The sequence below is a fragment of the Aotus nancymaae genome, unplaced genomic scaffold, assembly GCF_030222135.1.
Source record: "Aotus nancymaae isolate 86718 unplaced genomic scaffold, 86718_ANA_hifiasm-v0.15.2.pri h1tg000161l, whole genome shotgun sequence".
Classification (NCBI taxonomy): domain Eukaryota; kingdom Metazoa; phylum Chordata; class Mammalia; order Primates; family Aotidae; genus Aotus; species Aotus nancymaae.
Window position 1 is genome coordinate 691,052 of NW_026988576.1, and position 15,909 is coordinate 706,960.

Genomic DNA, 15,909 nt, shown 5'->3' on the forward strand with positions numbered 1-15,909 from the left:
ATCATTGTTTGTCATAAGGCTATCCTATATATTGTAGACTTAGTGAGACTCCTGGTATCTACCCATAAGATAGTGTCTCCCTCCCCACCACCAAGCTTATTGTGGTTGACTCAATGACAATAAGTACTGAAGTTAAGGAAGCCAGAAATTTTTCAAATAGTCTTTATTTCCAAATAGTCCCAAATTGACCTTTCAAAAAGCAGCTAATTCTGAATTTTAAAACAGCTTGTATGAAGTTGAATTTGACCTTGGATGAGAATTAGCATTTTAATATACCACTAAATGATAGTGATCCCACTGGGTTCAATATGAAAATCACTCATGGACTGTAACTTCCCCCATCTAGAGTCTCCATGTGTTTGTCATAAAGTGATGCTTCATGCACACAATAGATCGGAGGCATTTTGTGAGCAAACAGCTCTCCTTGTCCCATTTTGATCTGGTTCATATAGTCTACAACCTTTATATGAAGGCAGTAGCAAAGGGTGACTTAGAGCATCGTGACTACATCAGGATGATGATTTTACTCTGCCTCTGGCACATATATTCCTTCTCTTAATTCTCTTTTCCCTCCCTACTTTATTTTTCAGTTGTCAGATATTAGAGTTGACACGCTAATGAAAATGGAATTGACTACTAAAAAACTCACACATACAAAGACAGAGAAATTACTTGGAAATTTCCTGTTTGTACCAATTCAATGCAGACCCTTGCTTGGCTGCAACTGTAAACCCATGTAGCCTCTAAATGACATTACAACTGACAATGGTGGTCCCTGGGAACATTGCCACAGATTAGGTTAATAGTGGTAAAAAGATGCCTTACTGTCACTCACAAATTTTGCTAGAAGACAAAGATGGTTTCCAGGGAGGCAAGCAGGTGAACTGATTGGTTAGGGAAGTCTCAGAAGTGGTTCGTTACACCTTCCTACTCTTTCTTTTATAGAATCTCTACTTGCCAAATATATATTTCATGCTAAAGATTCATATAGTTGTGGAATGAAGATCACATAGGAGAATCAACATATAAAATAAATCCTCTGTGTATATAGAAGCCTTTTACTTCTTAAACAAATCTATGGAAATCACACTTCCCAAAATTGTGAGGGTCAATAATTTGGAAAACAGGGCTCAATAATCATTAATCCTGATCTATGATTTTATAACTAGAAACTGTACTAGCTGGCATGATATCATTCAGGTGCAAGATATTTGATGTGAGAAATGTCAATATTTTAAAAAATGAATTGTATAGGTCCATCAAGTCAAGGCACATGTGTGTTTCCTGATGATGCCCTTGGAGGCAGAACTTGCAGCCCTCTCTCTCTCTTTCTTTCTCTCTTCCTTTTTTTTCCAATTCTTACTAAGGGCTTCCATGAGCCAAAAACTGGTTGGTGTTCACATACAGACTGAAATAAGTCAACCCCCAGCCCTCCAGGATTGCACAGACCTTGGGAGGAAGCAGGTATTTATTTAGCAGACTCTTGCAATATGCTGTTAGGGGCATTATGACAGAAGGGAGCAAAACAGGCAAGACAGACACAGAAGATATGGGAGGAAGGAGTTCTCGGAAGAGTTTTGAACAGCATCAAAGGCAGTGGAGAAGTTGAGTAATATGAGTGCAGTACTGGGCTGAAGAGTGTCCTCCAAAAATCCATATCCACCTGGAATTCAGGATATGACTTTATGTGGAAGTGTGGTCTTTGCCGATGTAATCAATTAAGTTTAATAAGGTCATACTGGTTTAGGGTGGGCCCTAAATCTTATGACTGGTATCCATATAAAAAGAGGTGACACACAGGGACTCAAACACACATACACACAGAGGGGACACCATGTGAAGGCAGAGGCAGAGATTAGGGTGATGCGTCTACAGGCCAAGGAATGCCAGCCACCCCCGGAAACAAGGAGAGAAGCATAGAACTGGTTCTTCTTCAGAGCCTTCAAAAGGCACCAACTATAAATAATAAAGGTAGTTTTCCTGTATTATGCATAATAGTCTTAAATAGTGTTAACTAGGCTTTAAATGCAATTTATCACTCATTTGTAATGTTTTTCTGTTTATTCTCTCAATTTACATTGACAAAAGATAAAATAACAATAAAATAATTGCTATCCTCAAAGTAGCCTGAATTATTGTAGGTCTTTACATATCACATATCCTTTTGTTCCAAAATTTTTCTAGCCACATATGTGATGATGAGTTAATATACACTATGATTAATAATTACAAAGGAGTAGTCTGTTCTATTGTACAGAGCTGTGGTTTACCACCATCGGTGCCTTTGAGAATCTCCTGGGGAGTTGTTTTAAGTACTGATGCCAGAATGCCAGCCTCCAGAGATTCTGATTTAATTGGTCTGGTGTGATACGAGATCATTCTTTTTTTAAAAGCTCTCTAGGGTTTCAGAAGTGCAGTGCAGATTGAAAGCTGCCAATACAGAGCAAAGCTTTATACTAAAAGCAGATATGCTAAAGCAAATAATGTGAAATGACTCCTGAAGGCATTAAATTGACAATGCAAATAAAATCCAAGAACAAGCTCTAAATGTGTGCTTGTGTTTTACTGAATCCCTTTTATAAACCCATGCCATCTTTTACCCCAATATTATTGCAATGCACACTGGGGAAGATAAGATAATGGAATATAACCTGCATCAGACAGACAGCAATATCTCATCCATTTGGGGCAGAGAAGATCAAGTTTGGGGTAGAGAGAGTGGTTCGATGACAGCGGCAGAGAAGAGGGTAAGGATTTAAAGACAATAGTAGAATCATTATCTCTCTGCTACCCTGTTGAGACAAAACTCTCTGAAATAAGCAACTAAACAGAAGGAAGAAAATGGTCATTTGACCATATGTATTTTGACAGAAACAGTTATATTACTTTTTTAAAAACAATTTAAAGTGTGGATTTGAATTTAATTTTTTATACAAATGAAGTACTTTTGAATACAGAGCTGAGAATATATTCTTGACAGCTTGAAATAGTTTCCTCATTTTCCTCTTTGAATCCCATATTTGTATTTCATTGTTTTCATATTTAGAGTCAGGCATTGTTTCTAAAATGAACATAAAAGGAGACCATAAAAATCAACATGTAAACATTTTAATATCAACAGGGAGGTCTCTACCTGCACATAAGATAAAATATCTGCAATTTTTTAAATAATGCATACCTTTAAAGCATTATACTTTGAAAAGACTGAATCAAGCCAAAAAAAAAAAAAAAAGCTTGATAAATGTCCACATAAAACAGTGGAAAGAAAAGGGGTTTAAAAGTACATTTACTAACAAAACACTTTCAAGATCTATATGAGGAGAACCGTAAAGCTCTAATGGCAAAAAATCAAAGAAGAACCAAATAAATGAAGAGATACTCCATCTTCATAGGTAGGAAAACTCATTATTGCCAAGATATCAGTTCTTTCCAACTTGATCTATACATTCAATGCAATCCCAATCAAAATCCCAGTGACTTAGTTGATGGATTTTGATAAACTGATTCTAAAGTTTATACGGAGAGACAGAAGTCCCAGAATATCCACCACAATATTGAAGGAGAAAAACAAAGTGAAAGGACTGGCACTACCCAACTTCAAGACTCGCCACAAAGTTACCATAACCAAGACAGCGTAGTATTGGTGAAAGAATAGACAAATAGATCAATGGAACACAGGAAAGAGCACAGAAATGGATCCACATAAATACAGTCAACTGATCTTTGACAAAGGAACAAAGGCAATACAACAAAGAAAAAGTAGTCTCTTCAGACCAGGCGTGGTGACTTATGCCTATAATCCCAGCACTTTGGGAGGGCAAGGCAGGCAGATCACTTGAGGTCAGGAGTTCGAGACCAGCCTGGCCAACATGGTGAAATTCCATCTCTACTAAAAATAAAAAAATTAGCCAGGTGTAGTGGCGGGTGCCTGTAGTTCCAGCTACTTGGGAGGATGAAGCAGGAGAATCGATTTAACCAGGGAGGTGAATGTTGCAGTAAGCTAAGACCACACCACTGCACTCCAGCATGGGCAACAAGAACAAAGCTCTGTCTCAAAAAGAAAAGAAAAGAAAAGAAAAGAAAAGAAAAGAAAAGAAAAAAGTAGTCTTGCCAAAGAATGGTACTGGGACAACTGGAACATCCACATGCAAAAAATAAATCCAAATATAGATCATACATCCTTCATCACATTAACTTAAAATAGAGTACATAACTAAATATAAAATGCAAAACTATAAAGATCCTAGAAGGTAACCTAGGAGAAAATCTAGATGAACTTAGGGTGGGCTCTGACTTTCATATATGACACCAAAGGCATGACTCATGGAAGAAATAATTGATAAACTGGACTTCACTAAAATTAAAAATTTCTGCTCTGCAAATGACTGTTGAGATTATGTAAAGAGAAACCACAGACTGGGAGGAAGTTTTTGCAAAAGAAATATCTGAAATAAAATATAAAAATACCTCTTAAAGCCCGGTAATTTTAAAAAATGCAATTTGATTTAAAGAATGGACCAAAGACCTTAACAGATAAGTCACGAAAGAAGATAGACAGATGGCAAATAATAAACATACAAAAAGATGTCCCACATCATATGTCATCAGGGAAATGCACACTAAAACAACCACTACATGCCTATTTGGAATGCTCAAATCCAGAAAACTTACACAATTGAACACTGACAATAAAGTACTGGACAAGAGAAACTCATTCGCTGCTGCTGGGAATAAAAATGCTACAACCACTTTGGAAGACAGTTTGATGGTTTCTCACAAGACTAAACATTCTCATACTACATGATCCACCAATCACACTCCTTGATATATACCCTAAAATGCCAAAAACTTCTGTCTACACAAAAACCTGCATGCAATTATATATGACAGCTGTATTTATAATTTGCTAAAACTTGAAAGCAACCAAGATGGACTTCAGTAGGCAAATGGATAAATAAACTGTGGAACATCCAGGCAATGAAGTGTTATTCATCTCTAAAAGGAAATGAGCTATCGATCCATGAACAGACATGGAATAAACTTAAGTGTGTATCACCAAGTGAAAGAAGCCAATCTTAAAAGCCTACATACTACATGATTCCAACTGCATGACATGCTGAAAAAGGCAGAATAATGGAAACAGCAAAAAGATCAGTGGTTTCCAGGAATTGGGGTGGGGAGAAGAATGAACAGAGCACAGAGGATTTTTAGGGTGGTGAAAATACTCTGTATGATAGGGTAATCATGGATACATGTCATCATACATTTGTCCAAACCCACCAGATGTATAACACCAGTAATAAACTCTCATTTAAATTATGGACTTTGGGTGATGATGATGTGCCAATGTAGGTTCATCAATTGTCACAAATGCCCGCTCTGTGGGGGGATGTTGATAACAGGAGAGACTATGCATGTGTGGGGGCAAGGGGCATATGGGGAATCTCTGTGCCTTCATCTCACTTTTTCTATGCATCTAAAAGTGCTGTAAAAACATAAAGTCTTTTTTAAAAATACATTCATATCAAGATTTCATTCCTGTGAATTTTCCAGCATTTATAATGGCAGCATCACTTATGAATTGTTTGGGTCTAATTGTAATTTTCATACAAACCATTTATTGTGGACTAATGTGTGTTGTTACATTAATGTTGTTACTAATTTCCTCATGTTTGCTATATATTTGTATCTTTATCTCATGATTGTGTATATTAGTGAGACTAAAAAACACACTCAAACATTTTAACTGAAACATTAAATACTGTTTTATAGGTGGTATTCATTAAAACAAGCATTTGGGTAATGAAGGACAGGTTAAATTTCATTTACTGATTAGTAAAATAAATATTGCATTAAAAAAGAATAGCTTGAAATACTAGTGTTAGTTTTATTGTCTCAGCTCAGAGTTGAAAGTACTTAAGTTATTAACAAGACAAAACACTCATCTAATTGTTATCTCATATGACATTACTGTAACTACAGAACAAGAAAGCAATGTTAATTATATATCAACGAGTAATTCCTGTTAAATTGCATAGCGTAAAATACAAAGTAAAAACCTAAAAAAGCTAAAATGGGTTAGATACTAAACCTGATGCTTTTTAAAAAAGTGTTAATTTGGAGCAAATTGATAGAACACACTGTATTTCTAAACAACCTGATCAATAGTACTCAAAGCTCTATTGCAGTGTTCTAGGAACGCTATTTGGAATCAAATAATGACATAGAACTATCAAGGAACTTACTCAGGAAATATACAACCAATAGTAACAAAACACACAGATTTAAAACTATATTAAACAAAACATACAGATTTAAAACAATATTAAATTATATTAAACTATGTTAAATTTAATTAAATTGGCCAGGTGCGGTGGCTCATGCCTGTAAACCCAGCACTTTGGGAGACCAAGGTGGGCAGATCACAATGTCAGGAGTTCGAAAACAGTCTGGCTAATATAGTGAAACCCTGTTTCTACTAAAAATACAAAAAGAAAAAATAGCAGGGCGTGGTGGCTTATGCTTATAATCCCAGCTACTCGGGAGGCTGAGGCAGGAGAATTGCTTGAACCCAGGAGGAGAAGGTTGCAGTGAGCCAAGATAGCGCCACTGCACTTCAGCCCAGGTGACAGAACGGACTCTGTCTCAAAAAAAAAAAAAAAAAAAAATTAAATTAAAACAATGCATGAATATTTTCAAACTAGCATAATAAATGTTGAGTTAATTAATCTAAGCTATTTTAGAGGATGCTTAAAATCTTAGCATATCTATAGTGCAGAAGGATGTTTTAGTGCAAATCAGCATGGATCTTCATATTCATTCCCATGGAAAGATTCAAGCTCCTACAGGGTTAGCTCCATTTGGTACCATATTTCATTAGCAGTGTGGTAGCATTCTATCTCTACATCCACAAATAGGATAGAAAGCTTTGCAAATACACTGAGGCTAATGAGACACATGATGAAAGGTTAATTTAACATGGTACAAGGCTTTAATCATCAATGTGAAAAATGCCTTCCCATCCAAGTATTGACCTGAGAAAAGATTTCTTCCCATTATGGCTAGGCAAAAAATCAGGATTAAAGCATTAGCAGATTATTATCATTCACGTGGACCAATTTTACTAAAAAGTAAGCCTATGCGTATGCACACAACTAAAATGAAAACTTATGGCATTGAAAGCGTCAATAAAATTATATTTACAGTAAATTTTAGACTTCAGACAAATACACATCTGGATGCTTACTCAGTCAGGGTTGTTGTAATGTTGAATATTAATCTGTCCCATGACATATAATATACAGCCTGATTCTCTGATCTATGAATTCAGGAAATGGACTGACAACATTTTTAGGTAAAACTTTCTGAAGTTTTTCCAACTTGAGTTGTGTGCAATTCTAGGGATTCTGCATGCTTGGTTTTAGATTCTTTTTTTGAAACACATTTTCATGATTTTTGAGATAAAAATATACATACTTTAAAGGAGAGAACTTAAAATTTTCTCTTAGAGTTCATACAAACTCTCAAGTTAAGTACCTGTACCACCTTTCTCGTGCATATACATGTATAAAATATTATCAAACAGATGTTATTTTCTGCCTGCTTTTGATACATTTCAATAAGATACATAAGTAGTATGTTCAAATACAACAGCCATTCACATTCACAGGAAAGAAAAAGCATTGCTGAAATAGGCCATGAATTACTGTGTTCAGGAGGACACTAGGGAGGCTTCCTACACCAGAGAAAATTTGGCTACAGTTATGTTATGTCACATATACATTATGTGACAATGAAGCAGTATTAAGAAAGAAGAACCCACAAATTACTCAAGTTCAAAGACAAAAATAAATTTTAGCTTTAAAGTTAGAAACTGAAAAGTGCCAGAATTTTCTAACTGCACAATCTAAAAGCCAATCCATTGCTGCCTGCAAAGAAGCCACCATAGGGTTTCATATAATTAATATCAAATTGTCTTTGAATGAGAAAATAAAATAGTTGCAACATTCCTTTACACAGACATGCATTTTGAACAGTCTGTCTTTAAACCATAGTATTAGGACAGACTTCCCATGTAGAAGAGATGATTAATTATGTTTTGGGTTGGGCGCCCTCTTTATTTTCTTTTCTCTTAGGCTAGAAGAGCTTTGGTTTCTATAATTACTCCTCATTTATCTCTAGCTAAATGTGGGTGAATTTTTCTATTAATTAAATTTGAATTCACTCTAATTGGTAAGTTTAAAACAATGACAGGAATAAATTATAGCACATATTGTAACCCAAATAAGGCTGAGTAAAACAGATATATTATGTGACAACGGAGCAATATTAAGAAAGAAGACCCCACACTTACTCAAGTTCAAAGACTAAAATAAATTGTAGCATTCTGTTAAATTAAAAAATAAGGATTCTCTTGTATTAGGCAAATTTTTGGAAGAAGCCTTTGAGGGCTACCACTTATAGAATCAAAGATAATTTTCCTACACAGAGGAGAAAAAGAGGACTCATTGAAGACTCCAAATTATGAATTATTTTTAATAATTTATTTGTCTTAGTTATATACAATCAGTTTATTCATTGTTGATTTCTAAATACAAAAACATATGTAGATAGAAAAAGAGACTATCAGGGACTTCACGAAGCCATTGTTTTTGATTAAGGAAAGGTGTGGTAACTATTCTGCTTAAGTGCCCCTGTTGTATGAATTTTGCATCAATGTTTGCTGATTTATTTCCTACATTAGTGAAGCAGGAGGTGATGCCTATCAGTAAATATCAGTATACATTTCCCATTTCCTTCTCTCCACACTCAGAAGAAAAGAATTTTAAAACTCAGCTTCACATTTTAAAACATATTGAATTATAAAACTTTTAATACAGGAAAATCCCTCAGAAATTCTCCAGCCTGATTTCTTCATTTCACAGATGAGTAATCAGTTGCTCTGGGAGAGGATGTTATCTGCCCAAGGTCACTTAGCTGATAGGAAATCTAATTTGCGACTAATGACAAATGTGTGCTCTTTCTTTCACACCAAGCACTTGTGGGCATTTTTTTTTCTTGTCAGTGATATAGGTGAACACAATTTTATAAAACTTGCAGATGAACAGAAACTGGAAGATCTAATGTGTTAGAAATGATAAAATAAGAGTTCAAAGAAGGTTGGCAAGTTAGAGAGACAGAAAATGGCAAAATAAAATTTAATAGACATAGGTACAGAATTCTCCTCCAACGTAATCACACATGCACAGATTCCTCACATACTTAGCTATGGGATAAAGAAGGTCCATCTTATGAAGAGCATGTGCAAGGGCAACTAGCTGTGAAAAGAATAGTTTAAGTGGGTTTCATGAATCCAAGCTCAGTGTCTGCTGTATTGAAGGTAACGGTCTGCTTCATTTGGTTTAGAGACAGAAGACTTGTGCTAAAGTCCTAATGCTGACACAGTTGCGAGTATTATCTGGGTATCATCTGTGATTTTTAAAAATGTATTCCTCCAACACTAGATCGTAAGAGCGATAAGGGTGGCGCCATTCTTGCTGTATTCTCTCCTATATTCTAGGATTTTGTGCTGAGCCCGACGTACAGTAGTCACTCAATTAATACTTGTTAAATCAATTATTAAGGTAATGTAACTTATCCTCTCTGAGCCCCAGTTTCCTCATTTATAAAATTAAGGAACTACTGTTGTGAAAGTAGTTTGGAAACTCCAAAGTGCTATGGAAATATAAGCAATTACTACTGTCATTGAGAAATGCTACCAATAATACTTAAAGAATCTGAAACAACTCAGCCTGGAAAGCTAAGATTAGCAGAATAGTGCTGTCTCCAAATATTTGAAGAACTTTAAGAGATTGGACCCATTTTTGTATGTAGTTCCAGAGGAGCAGATGGTGACCACTGTCCAGACAGATGTGTCTCAATATAAGGACACCATCTATAATGTTAATAATTAGAATGTATCCTGTAATTTTCTCTCTATCTTTGGAAACCAGTTGAGATCCAGAGTCTTTCACTGGGAGGTTTAAAGCCTAGAGCAGCCTGGGTGCTAGAGGGGGGAGGGGTAATGGATTAATCTTGAACCAATTCATCACATAGCAATCTCAATGCTTTAGTTAGCTCTTATAGGTATTTAATGTGGCCAGAGGAGTGAAGGAAGTCATGTTGGTTGGGAAGCCCTGCCTACCCAACCCCTGCACCACCCCATCCCCTGAATACTTTGATGTCATCACTAGTGGAAATGTTTAAACAGTAGTGAATATGCATGATGGAATCTTGCATTGGATAAAGAGTGGATCTTTGAATTTCAAGGTCATATTCAACTGAATAAAAGCTAGAGAAATGGGAACTTTTGAAGGTGATGATGAATACATGAGCTTACAAAGGATTGGAAAGGGCCAGGCGTGGTGGCTCTTGCCTGTAATCTCAGCACTTTGGGAGGCCGAGGCAGGTGAATCACCTGAGGTCAGGAGTTCAAAACCAGTCTGGCCAATATAGTGAAACCTTGTCTCTACTAAAAAATACAAAAATTAGCCACGGGTGGTGCCAGGTGCCTGTAATCCCAACTACTCTGAAGGCTGAGGCAAGGAGAATTGCTTCAATCTGGGAGGCAGAGGTTGCAGTGAGCAGAAATCATGCCATTGCCCTCCAGCCTGGGTGACAAGAATGAAACTCCATCTCAAAAAAGGAAAAATAAAAATAAAAAGAAAAGGATCTTAAAGAAGAGATACTAACTCCTCTTTCTGCTTCCCTGAAGTAGAGAAAACAGAGTTTAGGCTACGATTTATATTGACTCTGTGTCCCAACTTCATAAAAATCAATACATAAAATTCTCTGTAGGAAGTAAAAATAATTGCAGATTAACACACTGTTTATATATTAATCACATCAGTTTATAAATATAATGCATATACATGAAAACACACACAAAAATGCATAAAGAAATGACATAGAACAGTTATTAATTTACTTATTTTCATTTTGGCACTTGTGTGACCTTGATTGTCAAATGCATTAACCTACAGAAAACAGAGATTTGATGAACCTTGAATCCATTTAGAACCTGTCTTCTCTGCTAGAAAAAGAGAATGTATGTTTTTAGAAAAACATTTGGCCCGCAGATGATATGAGAAAAAGCTTTTCCCATTTAAATAGCTGCTATTTTTATAAATGGAACCATACCAACTTTTCCATAAGGAGAAAACACACTCTTGTGAAGAGCCGAGAAATTCTGGGGTGCGTGTGTGTGTGTGTGTGTGGAGTTGCCAAGTAGTTCTCCCTTACATTTAAGCAACATAACTTAGGAAAGGAAAGAGATGCACTTAGAGTTATTTCCCTGTCCTGTGCAGGTTAGTGTAGCAGAGTGGAAGTCTTAAGGGAAGACAAGGAGCCTGGGGGAAAAGTGTAATTATGCCTGAAGGATTTCCTGGGAGTCGGTAGGTAATGTGAAATGAAATTGGGAAGGTGAGGAGGCTGCGTTCCCCTGATGCCAGTGTGTGCTTTCATTTGATATTAATAGTCACTGAGCCAAGGGGGAAACATCTTTACCTTTTAAAATAATTCATTGCTATCAATTATACACGTGAGCTAGAATGTTCAGGCCACGTTCACAAACTTCTCAATTAGAAACACTACATATCTGAAAGTAATTATAAAATATATTGTATGGCAATGTTTTTCCAACATAAAGAAAAATTCCTGAAAGCGTTACACACTCTCTGAAGTTCACAACCAGTCTAGTCAACAGGGACTACCTTCTACAGATTCATTTTCTTATTCATGTGCTGCACTTATGAGTTCCATTAATATAGATGAAAATTACACACAGGTATCCAGAAAAGACGCCTGAGGCCTTCCACACTTCACATTATTATCAGTGGGAATATCAGAGGGCAGTTTTCTTTCTGCATCATCTCTCTCTGAGTGAAAGCTTGTTATTTAACTGCATTTGTCAGCTAATCAGCCAGAACGTGAAGCTATTAAAATTTAGAACTGGCCTCCGCAAAGGTAGATGTCCTGTGAAACACCAAAATGAAAATTGCCTGATGTTATGATGACCACCTTAACTTGAAGCCATAATCGTTAGGATGCATTTCTCAAGGCAGCATACAGGGCACACATGGATAATCGCTGGAACTGTATTTTCTTCTAAAGCTTGCCATTCAGGGACTCCATCCTCAGTTCTGGGACAATAGGCTAAATCCCCTTTCAATTTATCAAATCAGTGTCAGATCTCAGCTGGCAAAAGGCAGCCTTTGAGGCTGTCTCCTTCAAAATGTAGAAGAAGGCCACAGCTCCAGCCAGAGTCATAGAAAGGCAACAAGAGCATAAGAAAATCCCAGCTGCAGAACAAAACCCATGCTTTTTCCAAAGCACATCCCAGTGCTGAGATCTGGTCACACGAAACATGTTCTATAGCTACTCTTTTGAGTCTTCTGGTCATTTCTACGCAATACTGTCTTAGTACATTTGGTATTCTTTGTAAATTCAAAATACTGTGAATTGGGTGGCTTCTAAACAACAGAAATTTATTTCTCACAGTTCTGGAGACTGGGAGGTTCAAGTTCAAGGCACTGACAAATTCAGGTTTTGGTGAGGGTTTCCATTTCATAGGCAATGCCTTCTTGCTGTGTCTTTACATGATGCAAAGGGCAAGGGGTGTCTCTCAGGTCTTTTTAAAAATGAAGTTGTTAATCCCATTCATGAAGGCTTCACTCTCATGACCTAATCACCTCCCAAAACCTTTGCTATTTGGCTTCTAATTGCAGCTATTTCAAAAGGAAAAGTGTGTCTTTTCAGGCTTTGTATAGAGCTATTACCTGAATGTTTTATTCCCCCAAAAGCCATATGTTGTAATAGTAATCTCGAAGGGGGTGGTATTAGAAGACAGGGCCTTTGGCAAGCACTTAGCATTTGTCTTATCTTTTGTAGCCCCTCTTCTACTTAGACTTCTCTTGATGGGAGTCAGTGCAAACTTCTTTTGTTGCAAATGGTTGTATTCTGCCACTAGTGAGTAATGGAGTAAGAGTAAGAATGATCATTTGTTAAGATGCCAGCCTTTGTTAGGCAGTCTGGTAATATCATAATTGGCAAAATTCAGAAGATGATGTGAGAGCTAGCATAACTATGTTACACTCCAGGACTGTCACCAAAACCCAGGTTTGACATCTGAATTTAACTGACACTGTTTGCCTGCTTTGAGGCTGTCCTTTCATTGTGTCGCTAACTGCAAATGAGAATGACTCCCCGAGGGAAGCCTTTGGGATCACAAATACATAAACATCTGGGAATCAAATCTCTTTCAATTACATTAATTATCTGCTATGTGCAGGAGAAAGTTTTGAATATAAAATAACATTATTTTAATCTCAAGGTTAGGGAGAGATTTTAAACTTCCTTTAAACCCCAAATGCCCTATAAGACCCCAGAAGGGAAGAATCTGGCCTGGGCACAGTGGCTCATGTCTGTAATTTTAGCACTTTGGGAGGCCAAGGTGGGTAGATCACCAGAGGTCAGGAGTTCGAGACCAGACTGACCAACATGGTAAAAACCCATCTCTACTGAAAATACAAAAAATTAGCTGAGTGTGTGGCAGGTGTCTGTAATCCCAGCTACTCTGGAAGCTGGGGCAGGAGAATTGCTTGAACCTGGGAGGTGGAGGCTGCAGTGAGCCAAGATCGCACCATTGCACTCCAGCCTAGGCGAAAAGAGCAAGTCTCTGTCTCAAACAAAACAAAAAACAAAACAAAACAAAACACCCAGAGGGGAAGAATCTATATGCACACTGCAATGAAATTGTTATTTAACATATGCAGGGAAGCATATCCTTGAGCAACTTCATTAGCGTGCCTGGTAAATCAAATGGTTGGGATACTTCCTTCAGTCAATGAGGCAAATAAAGTCTGGGCTGCCAAATTATTTACTATGTGGTTCTAATGTTATTCTACCCATTTGGCACTGTCTGCCTAGACTAGCTTAGTGTTCAATACAGTTCATTTCTGTTGATCTTTTTTTTTTGAAATCTTACTCACATTTTTCTCATCTGAAGATACCCATTGCCATCACTAAGCCAGCCTATTGTCCACCTCTTGCCAGTACAACCCACACCATGTGAATGTCGCAGCAGCACTTCCATCATGGCTCTCCTTGTGTAAGTAGCTCACCTATTGGAGCAAGCCTAAACCTCCCTTGCCATGCCTCAGCTTGCAACTGATGGTCTTCTCTGCCATACCTGCAGGCAGCCTCTTCCTGGCAGTCAGGCAGGGCTCCTTGCTGAATGATGTATACAGTACGCTCACTGGCACGTGTTTTGCTTTTACCTATGCTATGGTCACCGACTGTAACGTCCTCCTCCTCCTCTCCTGCTTCCCATGGTCAATTGTTTGTCATGCTCAAGGTCCTCTTAGGTTCTGCCCCACCTGGCCCTTTTGGCCCACACAATCTCTCCCCTTCTCTAAGTAGTGTTTATAGATGATAGCATGGGCTTTGCTATGGTTGTGTGTTCTTACGTGCATGTGTGAATATATATGTATCTATAGATAGACACTGCTTGTAATTTTTTAAAGAAAACAGCTTCTACTTGTTTCGTTCAAAATATCTGAGACCAGTTGTTTTCGTTTTTATAAAAAAAACTGACATCCGGGGAGAGCATGACACAGTCCCCACTACCACACACTAAGCAGCCGAGTGAGTTTCCCACATTTGGGGAAATCATGGGGGTCGGCATAACAGAATGTAATGGGTAAGCTCACCCTGGGAAAAACCACTTTCATGATCACACCATCTCCCCTGCCAGGTAAGACCAGTCTGTGAATTTCACTGTTTTCATAAAATATGCCCAACAAACACGGATTTGTTATATTCTACCTCACTTCTAGTGAGATCTATCACTTAACAAAGTAAGTGACTGAAATGTCCCAGAAGATGTCAAAGCACCATGTTATCTGCCCTCCCTGGCCTCCTAATCCTGAATTACTTCTGTTAGTTATCTCACCTCCCCTTATCTTTATGTGATAATAAAGAATCATTTGAAAAGGCCAGAGGGTGCAGCTGGGATCAAAAGTCAGGCAGACAAATATGTCACGTGTTCATATTAACTATAATACAGGTTCCTTCCTAATTTGGAAATCAGAATATAGTTTCACAATAGCCAAAAACCAACAGCAAACCTGATACTGAAAGCCTAGTAAGGTTCACTTCTTTCATGGTATTAATATTTCGGTGACTCAGACACATTTCCAGGAAATAACAATTAAGGGGAAAATGTGATTTAACAGTATTTTTACGTAAAACCATTGCATGTTTAAATTTATATAAATTCCATTTTGAAATATTTCTCAAAATGTAAACAACACATAAATGATGTATGACTCAATGAATCTGCATACATCTAATCTGAAGCTATAAATATTTGGGGTTTAAACTATTGATCTGAATATTGCACTGAAAACTCTACTATCATTATTATCTTAATATGTTCATATAAGGTCCAATGGTAATTTTACTTTTTTTTTTTTTGAGATAGAGTTTTGTTCTTGTTGCCCAGGCTAGAGTGCAATGGCACGATCTTGGCTCACTGCAACCTCCGCCTCCTGGGTTCAAGCGATTCTCCAGCCTCAGCCTCCCGAGTAGCTGGCATTATAGCTATGTGCCAGCACTCCCAACTTATTTTGTAGTTTTAGTAGAGATGGGGTTTCTCCATGTTGGTCAGGCTGGTCTCGAACTCCTGACCTCAGGTGGTCCACCTGCCTTGGCCTCCCAAAGTGCTGGGATTACAGGTGTGAGCCACCATGCCTAGCCAATTTGACATTTTTAATGTGTCCCAATGGTAAAACGTTTTGACTATTATATTTACAAAAGGAACAACTAGCGCCCTATTTTCTAGGAAATAATGTTATATAGAATCACTGAGAG

The 15,909-nt window shown here is 37.3% G+C and overlaps 1 protein-coding gene and 1 non-coding gene across 5 annotated transcripts in view; both read right to left on the reverse strand.

The window, feature by feature from the left end:
• FGF14 (fibroblast growth factor 14) overlaps window positions 1–15,909 on the reverse strand; it is a 685,979-nt gene that overhangs the window by 47,503 nt on the left and 622,567 nt on the right. The window lies entirely within an intron of this gene.
• LOC135272989 (U1 spliceosomal RNA) lies at window positions 14,635–14,799 on the reverse strand. Its single transcript, XR_010340892.1, has one exon. It is a non-coding gene; the product is annotated as a U1 spliceosomal RNA (small nuclear RNA).